The 14,010-nt window shown below is 37.1% G+C and overlaps 1 non-coding gene across 1 annotated transcript; it reads left to right on the top strand.

Annotated features, from left to right (window-relative positions):
• Positions 1–7,031: 7,031 nt before the first annotated feature.
• TRNAI-UAU (transfer RNA isoleucine (anticodon UAU)) lies at positions 7,032–7,107 on the top strand. Its single transcript has one exon. It is a non-coding gene; the product is annotated as a tRNA-Ile (tRNA).
• Positions 7,108–14,010: the final 6,903 nt, after the last annotated feature.

Below are 14,010 nucleotides of genomic sequence, written 5' to 3' on the forward strand. Positions count from 1 at the left end.
ACACCATCTAATCGTGCTGTTATCTTTCTCCTTGTAATTTTTAAAAATTTTATTGATTTGAGAGAGAGAGAGAGAGAGAGAGAGAGACAGGAAGAAAGAAAAAGAGGAGATAAGATAAGAAGCACCAACTCACAGTTGCTTTGCTTTAGCTGTTCATATAATTTTTTTTAATTTAGAAATTAAATGTAATGTGGTGACACTGGACTGTTTGTAAGGAGATACTTTGAGACTATTTAAGTATTATGTTTCTCTGCATACTTTTATCCACTAGTTTTATCTTTTAAAATATTTCTGTACGGTTTGGCTAAAACTAAGGTAGACTAGTATTTAAAGTCCACCTCCCCAGAAAGCCATATATAAGAAGGACGTGCTTTGAGGTGCAGGGCAGCCCCATGGCAGTGCCCAATGCCCGAAGACCAGACGTGTTCCCTCTGGGTGTCTCCGAAGCTCACTTTGTCTTTCACACTTCCTCCCACTCCCACTGGGAGAGAACTCTTTCAGTCAGTCCTCCAAGCTGGCGTGGGGACAAACTGGCCCCCTGCTGGTCTCCAGAGACTCTCCGTCCCTGAGACTGCAGTCTGGTGGTTTATTTTGGGGGACTTTTGCAAAATGTGTGTGTTTTCATGTCTGCAGATCTCCTTATGATGTTTCCTTATTGTTTACATTGGATATTGTTAACTCGTCTGTCCTCTGGCAGGACCCTGAGCTCTGAGCTTCACGCCTGAACTGGTAGACTAGAGTGACAACCAGTAGGGAGCCATGGGAAGGGCAAGGAGAAAGCCCCCCACCCCCTGTGAGAGCTCAGTCTCTTTATTCCTCAAAAGAGCCTGTAAAAATGCCAACAGTTTGGCAGCTATGCCATGAGCACTGCAGACACCTCTCCTCAGGATGAGCCCCTGCGCCTGTGGGCATCTCTGCTCCACAGCCCTGTGGGTGCTCACCCTGCTTTCTTCCCCTCCTGGTTCCACCTGCTGGAAGAGCCCACCACTGTGTCTGACAGAACACACCCTTGGCTAGACCTTTACCTTTCAAGCTCTGTTTTCTTATTTGGAAACAAAATGGGGAAGAATTAAAAAGAGAGAAATTGTAATTCTTTTCTGTCTGCCCAGGGTCCGGTGGAGACTCCGGCTGCCGCTGTCCGCAGTACCTGCCCCGTCACTTCGACGCCAGCGCGGGGGCTGCAGGGCTCAGCCTGGTGCCAGCAGCCGTGCTCCGCTCCGGAGGGGGCCTGATGCATCTTATTTTCCCTCTTCTCTCTCTCTCTCCCCATGATACAAACTGAAATACGAAACGTTGTTTGGTTTTCCAAATCACAGTTTTATTGAAATTTAGTTCTCACAACCATACTATTGGCCCACTAGAAGAATACAATTGGATGGTATTAGTATTTTCATGAGTTGTGCAAACATCCCCACCATCAATTTTAAAACATATCCACACCCCCCAAAAAAGAAACTCCATACCCATTAGCAGTGATTCCCAAGGGGTAATTTTTAAACTAGCAGACACTGGTTCTTGAGTAATGGTTGCCCATCTTTCGTTCTTTTCCTTGACATAAGTTCTCGGCCGCCGCCACCTCCAGGTGAACTGTGCCTGCCATGGGCTCTCTGAGAAGACGGAATTAACTGATGGTGGCCAAGCAGTTGGGTTTCCTTCCTCAGGGAGCACTAACCTGAACTTGTGCTGAGTAAATTTTGACTTAGAATTTCTTCAGACTCATTCCCAAGAGAATTATAAATGGGTTATTTTCAGGAAATAACAAGATTATGGGAATCATCTTTTCTAAGATTTACAGTCTTAGTAGCACTTTCCTGTACATGATGTTATTTTATTGTCCCAAATAGCAGTTAGAAGTAAACAGAACAATAGAATTCACTTATAAAGTGAACTGTCTGTGCCTGACAATTCTCAGTAGTTCCCGTATATGCATTAACTGATCTAGTCCTCAAGCATCTTAAAATTAGCCAGAAGTGCAGAAGGTTAAATGGTGACAAGGCCACAGTTGGAGAGCTAGTCAGTGCAGAGCTGAGACATGAACACATGTAGTTTGATGTCAAACTGAACCCAAAGCACTACTCTAATTTTCTCCAGTGTCCTCATTTTAGAAGCAATGACTGAGGCTTTGAGAAATTACACACTGTGAAAGGAACTAGTTAGGACTTGAATACAAGTATTAGGACCCCAAGCCCACAATGCTATAACAAGGCAACATGCATCCTTCAGTGGCTTAAACTTAGTTCAATAACTTGCCAGGTACACAGAATCAGGTTCTTTAGCTAACCCACCTCCCAAAAAAGGGAATAGAAAATATTCTTTATTGAAGCTTCCTATTATAAATCTTATTGTCATTATAACATTAATAGTGTACAGAAAACCTACCAAAATATTCTAAGATTTACTTTTTAGAGAATGGAAAGTACTTTTCAAAGCATTCTGCGAGGTCAGTTTTTGCTTCTTCCCTTCACACCCTCTCTTGGTTTCTCTTTCTCAGTGTTTCCTATTCACAAACAGGGGGTGAAGCACATGGATTCAATAACCAGGAGAGTGAGTCCTGTACACTTGCATCTAATCAGAAATAGCAGTGGCAGCCCCAAGAACTCATTTTGGTTGTATATCATTTTAAAAGAGTCGACACACATGTCCTTTAGAGAGAAAATAATAAAATTTAAAAAGCAAAAGCCAGCTCAACCCTGCCAGCTGCAATCATTGCTTACCCAGAGGACATTTATGGAATTCAGAGGCCATTTGGGTTTTGTTATGTGTGCTGAAGCTGCACCAACTGCAATCGCTACCACTTTAAACGGTTTAATGACTTTTGGATAAGCCTTCAGAGTTAAATGGTTAAATCACCAAATGCTCCATAAAATAATTATGCAAACAATTTTCTGGCTAATTATCTAACATGAACAGAAGCACACAGCTGCTAAGATATATAATTGCTGCTTCACCAGGGCTGACTATTGTATTTACATAATTCTTGTACTGATCCCGATGTGGTGTAGGGGGAGGCCACTGATACAATAGCTCATGAAATGAACAAGTTAAAGGCACAGCTCTGGTGACTCACTTTCATTATTTTTGAAAGCAAGTGGATTAGAGCCTTCATATTTATCCATAATGGATGGACAATAAGCAATAACTGGTAGGCATCTTTGTATGGGATATCTAAGTCTTGCACATGTAAGTTTCAATTGTCCAGTGTGGGTAAAGATAAATATTTTCACTTATTGGATATATGATTTACATATATAAAAGTGCACATATCACAACTGTACAGTGTACAAATGAATACTCACAGGTAACCAGCATCCAAGGTCAGAAACAAGACATTATTAAGGCCCCAGAAGATTCGCATTTTTGAGAAGCAAAGATTGAGAGAGTTCACCAACTTTAGACCTTTCCCAAATAACTATTAGTGAATATACTTCAGGAAATAGGAATTTTAAGCTCAAAGAAAAAGGAAGCAAGAAAAGATAATGAGCCAAGAAAAAAAATATGTAAACGTGTTTGTAACTCTAAAGAAGCACTGATTTTTTCTTTTAAAAAGGATTAGTTAAGGAGTTGTTCAAATAACAAGAAACTAAAATGCTAGATGACAATACATGGATCAAGGGAATGGGGGAGGCTGAAATGATAACTTCAAGTTCATTGTATTATTCAGAAGTAAGAGAAGTAAGTTCATTTTAGACTTTAAACAAGACTTTAGACTCTTAAATTTTTAAAGTAATGCTCAAAGAATAGAAAAAAGAAAATGTATAATTTCCAAACAAGTATATATAAAATAAAGACTCAAAGAACATTAGAGTGATTTAATAAGAAGGAGAAAAGAGAAAGAAAATACGCTAAGAGAAAACAAAATAAATAGAAAAACAAAAATATTGTAATACAAGTCTAGCTATATTAGTAATCTCAGTAAATGTAGACAGATTAAACTAGTTTCTTCAAAGGTAAAGATCAGATATTAGTGAGGGAGGTGTGGCTAAACAACAAAAATTTATTTCTCACGGTGCTGGAGACTGTTAAGTTCAATACGTAAATGCCAGCCAATTGGGTCCTTAGTAAGAGTTCCCTCTTTGGCTGTGTTCTCTCATAGCAGAGACTGCTAGTTCTGTCTGTCTTCTCCTCTTCTGATAAGAGCACTAGCCCTATTGGATTAGGGTTCCATCCTTATGACTTCATTTAAGCTCTATCACTTCCTTATTGAACCTATCTTTAAATACAAGTCAACTTGGGTATTAAGGATTCAACATATAAATTTAGAAGGGATGCAAACATGCAGCCCATAAGAATACCCAATAGAAATTGTGTGCATATGTTCTCCAAGACATACTGGAATATTCATAGCAACTCTATTTATATTTGTAATATTGGACCTAGAAATTACTCAAATGCCTATCAATAGTGGAGCAGATAGACAAGTTGTAGCCAAACACATGATGGAATGCTATACAGCAACGAGAGGAAATGGTCTAATCTAGAATCACACACAACATGTGTGAATCTGACAAACATAAATGTATAAGAAGCTAGACATTAAAGTACTCACTGTATGATTTTATTGGTATATAGAATAAATACTGGCCGTGACTCATTTATGGTAGTAGAAGGTAGAATTGAAGTCATTCTTAGCAGGGAAGGATGGGAGAGGGCTAGTGACAGAGAGAGTATGAGGAGACTTCTGGGGAACTAGGATTAATCTCTCTCTCTCTGTTTTATTTTTTTATTTTTATAGCTTTTTAAAAAATAAACTATTTTTAATTGAATTTATTGGGGTGACATTGGTTAATAAAATAATATAGGTTTCAGGTGTACAATTCTATAATACACCATCTGTATATTGTATTGTGTGTTCTCCACCCATTATTTTTAAGAAACACAATCCATGTATGTGCCATTTACATGAGGTATACCTAAAACATGATGATGTTTTAAGATTAAAAGACATGGGAAATGATAAAACAGGAAACTACAGATACAGAATCATTAATAAGGCAAAAAACAGCATTATTTGGAAAAAAAAAAGATCATGATTCAATGATGAAGAGCAACTCACAGGGAAGTGATCGCAATGCTGAATCTATATGTTCCAAACAAAACAAGTTCCTAACTTATAAAATAAAGCTGACAAATCTATCTTAAAAGGAAAGAAGATGTAGAAGAGGAGCCTGGAGAACATTCTTGAAATAAGATTCAATGGTAAATTATGCTCAAAGGGAGCTATTGTGGCTAAAGATAGTTAAACTGGGTTTGGTGTACCTTTGTTTTATACATGCCCTCTGAGTTTTATTATACAACATAGTCCTTTAAAATAGAGAGAGGAAATGATTAAAATGATAAACCTGTAATTGGATTGGCAATTTATAGCACAAAATTATTGGTTTGAAAGCTATAAGGATTTTGGAGCAGTTTCATACATCGTTAGGTGGTAACCCCTGAATCAAGGGTAGAAAATAGTCTTTAGAAAAAGATACTATGAAGGAATTATGATAATTAATTCCCAAACTGTATATTGTGGTCCAAGTTCCTGCAAGGGAAGAGTAGCTCTTATTGAACTAATATACCTATATCTCACCTGTTTGAAAGCACTAGATGGTGACCAGAGTAGGAAGAACAAGGGAAGCATTTGAGCCACGAAAAAGGGAAGTTGTCCTCTGAGGAAAATCCACACTGCATGCTATATAGGGTGCTGGAATTCAAGCAAACATAAAATCACAAAACAAAACTTACAGTCATTTTGGTCTGAAGGGACAGAGAACAGAGTGTGGAATATACAGAGAGCAGAATGACTGGCATTGAGGGTGAGGATCTCAGAAAGGAGGAAGTCATGATGATAATGGGTATGAATTTCACATATAAACACCCTTCAAATCTTTAATTGACATCCGAATAATACAGGCATGAGTGGAATTCCAAACATCCAAAGAAGAAAATGACATCCAGACGGATGAGAGAGCTGAAGAAAGGTCCCAGCAGTTGGAATCACAGGGGTAACAGTTTGTAGTTTGAGTCTTGACAAGGAAGAAGAGTTTGGTAAACAATTTGGGCTTTCCATTGAAATAGCGGAGAGATCTGAAGAGTAAAGACCATATAACAGAACTCATGGGTTCTCCCTAGAACTAGACAAAATGAAAATAGATCCAATAAAGCATAAAATCAAGCCTTCAGAAGTTAATGGTGATCTCTAAGCAATTTGACTGCTTGCTTAAACAAAATTTAACACTCTTCAGGGTAAGAGCACAGATTATAGAGTCTTTACCATGTATTCTTTTAATAATTAAAGATTATTAGACATAAAAAGACATTTTTTATTGTGATGCACAGTCAAAAGAAAACTCAATCAGTACAGATTGACAAGTGACCCAGATATTGAATTAAGAGATAGGAATTTAAAAAAATATTTAAAGACTGAAAAGGAACTGAATGTAAATTCTGAAACTGAAAAATACATTGCATGACATTTAAAAATCACTAACTGGAATCAACAGCATATAGAGAAAACAGGAAAAAAATATCGGTAATATCAGTGAACTTGAAGGCAGATCAATAAAAATTATCCTAACTGAAATGTAGAGAGAAAAAACTTAAGACAAAAATAAACAGAATCTCAATAATATGTGGGTTATATCAAGTGCAATTGATTTCCAGAAGGGGAAGAGAGAAAGACTAGAGGGAGGAAAACATAGTTTAAGAAATAATGGTGCAATATTTTTAGAGTTAATTGAAAAATAAACACAGCATCCCATGGATCAAGGATGTTGAATGAACCCCAATAGATAAATATTAAGAACCCCAGCAAAATAAATGTTAAGATAACTTCATTTAGGAACATCATAGACAGATGGCTGAAAACCAATGATAAAAAAAACATCTTAAGACAGTCAGAAAGAAATATGTAATATAGAAGGGACAATGATTACAATAACTGCTGGCTTCAGAAGCAATAGAAGCCAGAACACAATGGAATGACAACTTTTAAAACTCATCATCTAGAAATTTATACCTACTGAAATATCTTTAAAAACTGAAATGAGGCCCTGGCCATTTGGCTCAGTGGTAGAGCATCGGCCTTATGTATGGAAGTCCTGGGTTTGATTCCCGGCCAGGGCACACAAGAGAAGTGACCATCTACTTCTCCACCCTTCCCCCTCTTCTTTTTCCTCTCTCTCTCTCTTCCCCTCCTGCAGCCAAGGCTCCATTGGAGCCAAGTTGGCCCGGTTGCTGAGGATGGCTCTGTGGCCTCTGCCATGGCAATAGAATGGCTCTGGTTGCAACAGAGCAGGGGTCCAGATGGGCAGAGCATCGCCCCTTAGTGGGCATGCCAGGTGGATCCTGGTCGGGTGCATGCAGGAGTCTGTCTTTCTGCCTCCCTGCTTCTCACTTCAGAAAAAAATAAAAATAAAATAAAAATAAAAATTGAAATGAAATAGACAGTTTTGATCAGATAAAAGCTGAGAACTCTTGCCCCAGCAGAATTGACAACAAACAATATTAAACTTTCTAAATGGCTAAAAAAAATTTAACTTGTAAAATCTAAAAATCCTAAAAGATCTCCAAATATATAAGTTGGAAATTCAGATCTATGAGAAGAAAGGAAGAATACTAGTAATGGTAAATGTATGGGTAATTATAAAATACTGCTTTTCCTTTAAAAAAATCTTTATAAGTCAACTGATAGTTACAACAAACAATTTATTGTGGAGAGTTATAATACATACGGCAGTAAAATATATTACAAAAATAGGAAATAAAACCAGAGTGTTGGTCAAATAAGTTTGTAAATATGATTTTTATGTTTGCTCGCTTACAGTTTGTATTAGATGTTCGGCAGCGCCAGATATATAGTGGTCTGTGAGGCTGCAGGTCACCTTCCTGCTTGGGAGGGACCATTGTCTTGCTAATGTTTAGTGGAAGGGAGATTCTGCCCCCACCACTGAGAGGTGCAATAGGATTTCTCTTTCTCTCCTCCCTGATTCCTTGTCCTCCATGGGAAAAGTTTCTCTTGGCTTTTCTTGTGGCTTGCCTGTCTTGGTGAGACACCAATGGCCCACCATCCTCTGACTCTGCTGTTTCTTTACCCTCTGCCTGAATTTAATGAGAACCTGCATGTGAATGGCCATGATGGTGGCGGCTCCTGGCCTTACACAGAGTATAAACGAAATTGTACTTTCAAAAGGTACTTACATTATCCATGAGTACTACATATTAATTCATGATAGATTGTGATGGGTTTGTTAAGCCTAATCCGGAGGGACTCGAGACATTGAAGACACGAACAAAAGCTGTCGATTCCACACCAAAGCTTTATTGTCTAGCTTGGCCAAGCGGCAGCAACTCCAACAGAAATCTGAGGGAGAGAGTGCTGGCCCTTTGTTCTACTTAGTTTTTATAGTTTTGCAAGCGGGAAGTACAGAAGCAAAAATTGCAATTAGGTGCCCTTTACCACTATTGGTTATAGTCATATGCCCTTTAACATGATAGGACCATGTTCAATTTGCAAGCCATACATCATTTTGGAGAAAACAAAATTTACAAGTCAACACAATGATAGAAAGATGTCTCTTTACATATTAAGAGACATTCCTATATTTTCTAATGTTTATCTGCCATCTCTTTGTCCAGAGTCACACACATTAACTTCATGCATTCACATGGGAGAGGTAGTTTCTGTGGGGACAAATGCCCACAAATGGTTAATTGCTATAAGAAAAGGTTTATTTTGGCTTTTCTCTTCCTGCATCTGGCCAGCCATTCACCCCTTTCCCCACAGGTGTGGTGGAATGTCTGGGAATCCATGTTTTCCTTCCCTTTGCATTTACAATACAATGCCAAGGGCCATCCTGGTTTTATGCCAATCACACAGTACAGAGATCATTCACAAAATTTCTCCACACACCTTAACCCAAATTAATAAAATGTTCTTTAAGCCTCTTAAAATATTAATATTGATTCTGTAGCTTTTGGTACTTTACAACACCTGCGGGTGAGGTGGCACAGTGGCTCCTCGGGCTCCTCAGGTTATGCATGTATATTGTAGTTCCTAGGAAAAGATACAAAGAAGAATAGATAAAAAGCCAACAGAGGAGAAGATAGAATAAAATACTAAAAATTACTTGATTACCATACAAATAAACTGAAAAACAGAGGGGCGAATAAAATGATAAATAGAAAAATGATAGACTTAAACCCAACTACATCAACAATTACATGAAATGTAAATTGATTAAACACTCCAATTAAGAGGTGGAAATTGTCAGAGTGAGGGAGAAAACCAACTATATGCTGTTTAGAAGAGAGCTGCTTTAAATAAAAAAATATATTGAAAGTTAAAGGACGGAAAAGACACATTATGTGCACACTAGTTATAAGAAAGGTCATATAACTATATGACTCTGTGGACATAAAAAGAAAAAGATGGGGTCACAGACTAAACCTGACAAGCTCAGGTGAGCCCTGATACCATGCTTTTGAAAAAAATATTATTTTTCAGAGCTCCTATCCTTTCTTTGGCTATTGTACAGCAAGGAATGATATGAGGATAGAGATGTTTTAAATAATGTTTACAAGGAGTGTAATTCTATATGCAATGCAGCTGAATGGTATGTTTTCTCCTTCCACGAAACTATGTTTGGATTTCAGGTGGTAACTCTTTGTTTCTTTTTTTAACTTTAAAGTAAAAAATGTTCCTGTTTTTATAGATGTAACCTGAGTTCATGAACTATATTTAGGGATGTCTTCTGCAGACTTCTTAGCCAAGAGTTGTGAATAAACTGTGCAGACAGCCCAAGGAGTCTGTGTCATGGCCATCATGTACCCGGTAGTGAGGTAATTCCTTTGCTGTTTCTTTCTCCACTTTAGGCTTTAGTTGGTCCCACCAATCGCTGAACTTTTGGCATTAAAGATAGCAACCATTGTGCTGTCTTGATGCTTTATTGTGATAGTAATCACACGCATGGTAACACATTGAGTCATCTCACTATTCAACATTTCAAAGGTTCATTTGCCATGGAGTTATTTAGGATGCAGAATTAATTGTAAATTATAGAAAGACTCTCATAATGACCCAACAGAATGATAAGAACCCTTTAGGAAAAGAAAGGGAAAAATCAGATATTTGTTGAATTCCAAAGATTGTCATTCATCTAAGCCAACAATTTCCAAGTTTAATGAACATAAACATCATCTGCACACATTGTTAGAGTGTAAATTCCCAGATCCTATCTTCAGAGATGCAAATTTATGGACTGGGATGCGACCCAAGAATTTAAACTTGTAACAGCTTCTCTGTGCAAGTGAACCTCAGACTACACTTTGAGAAACATTGATCTGTTTAAACAGATTATATGACAAATGGCTTCCAGCATGTGCTTGAATTCCTCCAGCCTTGGAGAGCTCACCACTTCACAAAGCAGCACATTCCATTTTAGCAAGTTCTCCCTTGTCCTTCTCTGCCTCTTATTTCTTCAGGTTCTTTCCTCTGAAGTTACACAGAATAAATGAAATAGCTCTCCTATTTTGATGGTCCTTTATATTTTTAAATACAGTTATTGGATCTTCTTCAGAAATCCTTTGCTTTTTTAGCTTAAATAGTACCAGTTACTTCAATAGTTTCTAAGATAGTATGAGATTTAGACATACCACCCATCTTTAGGTTTGCAGTATGTGTCTTAAAATGCAATATCAGAGCTGGAAACCATATTTCAATTTATTCTCAATTGCAAAGTGCAATGTAAGTTAGTACCTCCCCTACTTCGCTTTCATAGGTTTTTGTTTGTTTAAATATCTAACAAGTAGTATAATTCGTCTAACTTGGTCCTTTTAAAAAGATGTTTTGGCTCTTCTAGGACTTTTTTATTTTCACACAAATTTATAATCAGTGTCTCAGGTTGTCTAAAAGAAACTGCTGGAATTGCAATTTGGATTACATTAATTCTATATACAAATTTAGGTAAGACTGATATTTTAATAATATAGATTTCCTACAACTCCTGAACGCAGTATATCTCTCCATTTATTTAGGTATTCAGTTTATTTTCCCCGTTTTATGTTTTGTAAAGTTGATCCCCAAGTACTGCATATTTTGATGGTATTGAAATGTAAAAATTAAAGTTCCTATTGTTTGTTGCTCATGTACATGGGCATATGATTAATAGTTATATATTATACCTTGTAACTGTGCCAAACTCACTTGTTGTAGTTTTTTGGTAGATTCCACAAAATTTCCTACTTAGATTATAATGTCATCAGTGAATAAAGACAGTTTTACTTCTTCCTTTCTGATCTGGCTACCTTTAATTTTTTCTTCCTTTATTTAACTGAAGGAATTTCTGATACAGTGCTGAATAGAAGTAGAGGAAGTGAAAATCCATGTCCTTTTTCTGATCTTAGATGAAAACTTTCAGATTTTCACTACTAGGTATGTCATTAGTTATAGGTTCTTCATAGACACACTGTATAAGGTTGAAGATCCTCCCATCTAGTCCTACTTGGAGATATTTTTTTGGTTTTGTTTTGTTTCAAATCAGCAATGGAGCAGGAATCAGCATTTTTTCTATAAAAGAACAAACAATAAAAATGTTAGGCTCTTTGGGATATATATTATCTCTGACACATGTATGTAATTACATATTTATATATAAATATATAATATAATACAAAATATATAATATTTATATGTATATAAATTATAGTCTGTCACATATATATCATTATATATACTTATTTATGATATGTTATTATATATAAAATATCATTGTACGTATTTTTATATCTAATATATAAAGATATATAATGATAAAATATTATATATTATATATATTTTTATAACTCTTAAACAATATAAAAGTCATTCTTAGCTTGTAGGCCATGTGGATCATAATTTGCTGATACCTGACTTAGAGGTTTGTTGTGCTTACAATTTTGACAACTCACACTAAGAAGCAGTAGCATCAAATTGCCAAACCTCCATATACCTAGTTTCCCAGTACCAAAGAAATGGAATGAATTGACAACCTAATTTTAGTCTTTACACATGTTACTTTTTTTTTTTTTTTTTTGTATTTTTCTGAAGTTGGAAACGAGGAGGCAGACAGACTCCCGCATGCGCCTGACCGGGATCCACCCGGCATGCCCACCAGGGGGCGATGCTCTGCCCATCGGGGCGTCGCTCCACAATCAGAACCACTCTAGCGCCTGAGGCAGAGGCCACAGAGCCATCCTTAGTGCCCGGGCAAACTTTGCTCCAATGGAGCCTTGGCTGCGGGAGGGGAAGAGAGAGACAGAGAAGAAAGAGAGGGGGTGGGGGAGAAACAGATGGGTGCTTCTCCTGTATGCCCTGACCGGGAATCGAACCTGGGACTCCCGCACGCCAGGCTGACGCTCTACCACTGAGCCAACCGGCCAGGGCCTACACATGTTACTTTTTACTAAAGTCTTCCCAAGAAGTGATAGTAATCTTTGTTTGCTTATACTGACATAATAGTATAGACAAGATAAGGCTAATGAAAAAGGATATAAATATTATAATAAGTAATTGAAATTTAGAATGCCATGACCCTTCAGATATATTTTTGGATTTCTAAATTATCTTTTGATTATGCTAACAACTTCCCACGAGGATTAGTGGATTATTATTATTTTTGTTAAAAAAAAAACAAGCAAACAAGTTTTCCAGCCATAAACAGAAATTCATATTTACCTGACTCTAGAATGTGAGTTGTAAATGAAATATTAGCTATTTGAGTAAAAAGGTACTCCACACAAACAATTAAATAAGATAGCAAACACCCAGGCAAGACTCTGCAGCTTCTCCACGGTAGTGGCTCCATGGCTGTCCATCAAGACGCTGGCTTTCTTTTTTCAAATGATTGATTTTCCACATCTAAATACCGATCAATCTGTAGCCAGCTCTGATGTTAATATGGTTCTGGGATGAAAAACAGAATAATAATGAAACAGCAGGGGTCCCAACATTGAAAGAGAAATGGAAAATTCAGCAGATTGAAAGGGCTTTTATTATCTACTTCTTTTGTGATCTGACCTGGAGTCCAGAAATTGTGGTGTTCTTCCAGTACCAGGCTTTCTTAGCAAGTTACACTGCCATGCAGAGCAATATCCAAGATCCCTTGCTTGGAATGAACAGTTCTCTTCTATGGGGTATACTGAACTTTCTATTTCTCTGGCTGTCCTTGGTGAGCCTCAGAATCTAGTCAACGGGAGCTACTCTCTCTTTCTGATTTGCACCCTACCTGGTATTTTTTTCTTATTACTCCCTTTGCCAATCATCTCTTAATCCATCCTCTTTATACATCTAAGTAACACTCACATTTTAAAGACTGAGCTCAAATGCTACCTCATTCCTGAAGTCCTTTGTGAGCTCTCTGACCTTCCCAAAGTCCTCCCCATCCCCAAACTAGTAGTAATCACTCTTACTTAATATATCCATGCACCGCACACTGAGCACTAGTCCCATTTCAGCTCGAGTTACAACTCTATCCATTTAGCTTATGTTATTTTATTATTGGCTTTCCATTGTCTCTCATATTGACATTTTAGAGTACAAACCATGTCTTGTTCAGTTCTAAATCCTTTCTGACTTCCATCATATGCCAGATACTAGTGGATATGTGATGAATAAAGTATAGTCTGTCTTCTATAATATGATTATTGTCTCCCTGAGAAAACCTGTGTTACAAAAACCAGTTGTTTCAATGGGAAATGGGAGTTGTGGCTATTACTCTTAAGGTCATAAGATCATTTTTCCTACATAATTTTAAGAACAGGGCTTAAGTGTTTTTGTTACTATAAATGAATATATAGTACATTGGGTAAGTGTAACTTACTAAAACAATCTAATGATTTTTCACTTCTCTTTAACCCACCCATCTGGAGCTTCTTGATCTTTATCATCCTGGATTCCAAACTTGTGTTTTTACATACAATTTCCAACTCATCACATTGAACCAAATCTTGGGAGGGTGACTGAAAGACCAAGATGTGATAGAGAACTCATTT

This window comes from Saccopteryx bilineata, chromosome 7 (assembly GCF_036850765.1).
Source record: "Saccopteryx bilineata isolate mSacBil1 chromosome 7, mSacBil1_pri_phased_curated, whole genome shotgun sequence".
NCBI classification, from domain to species: Eukaryota; Metazoa; Chordata; class Mammalia; order Chiroptera; family Emballonuridae; genus Saccopteryx; species Saccopteryx bilineata.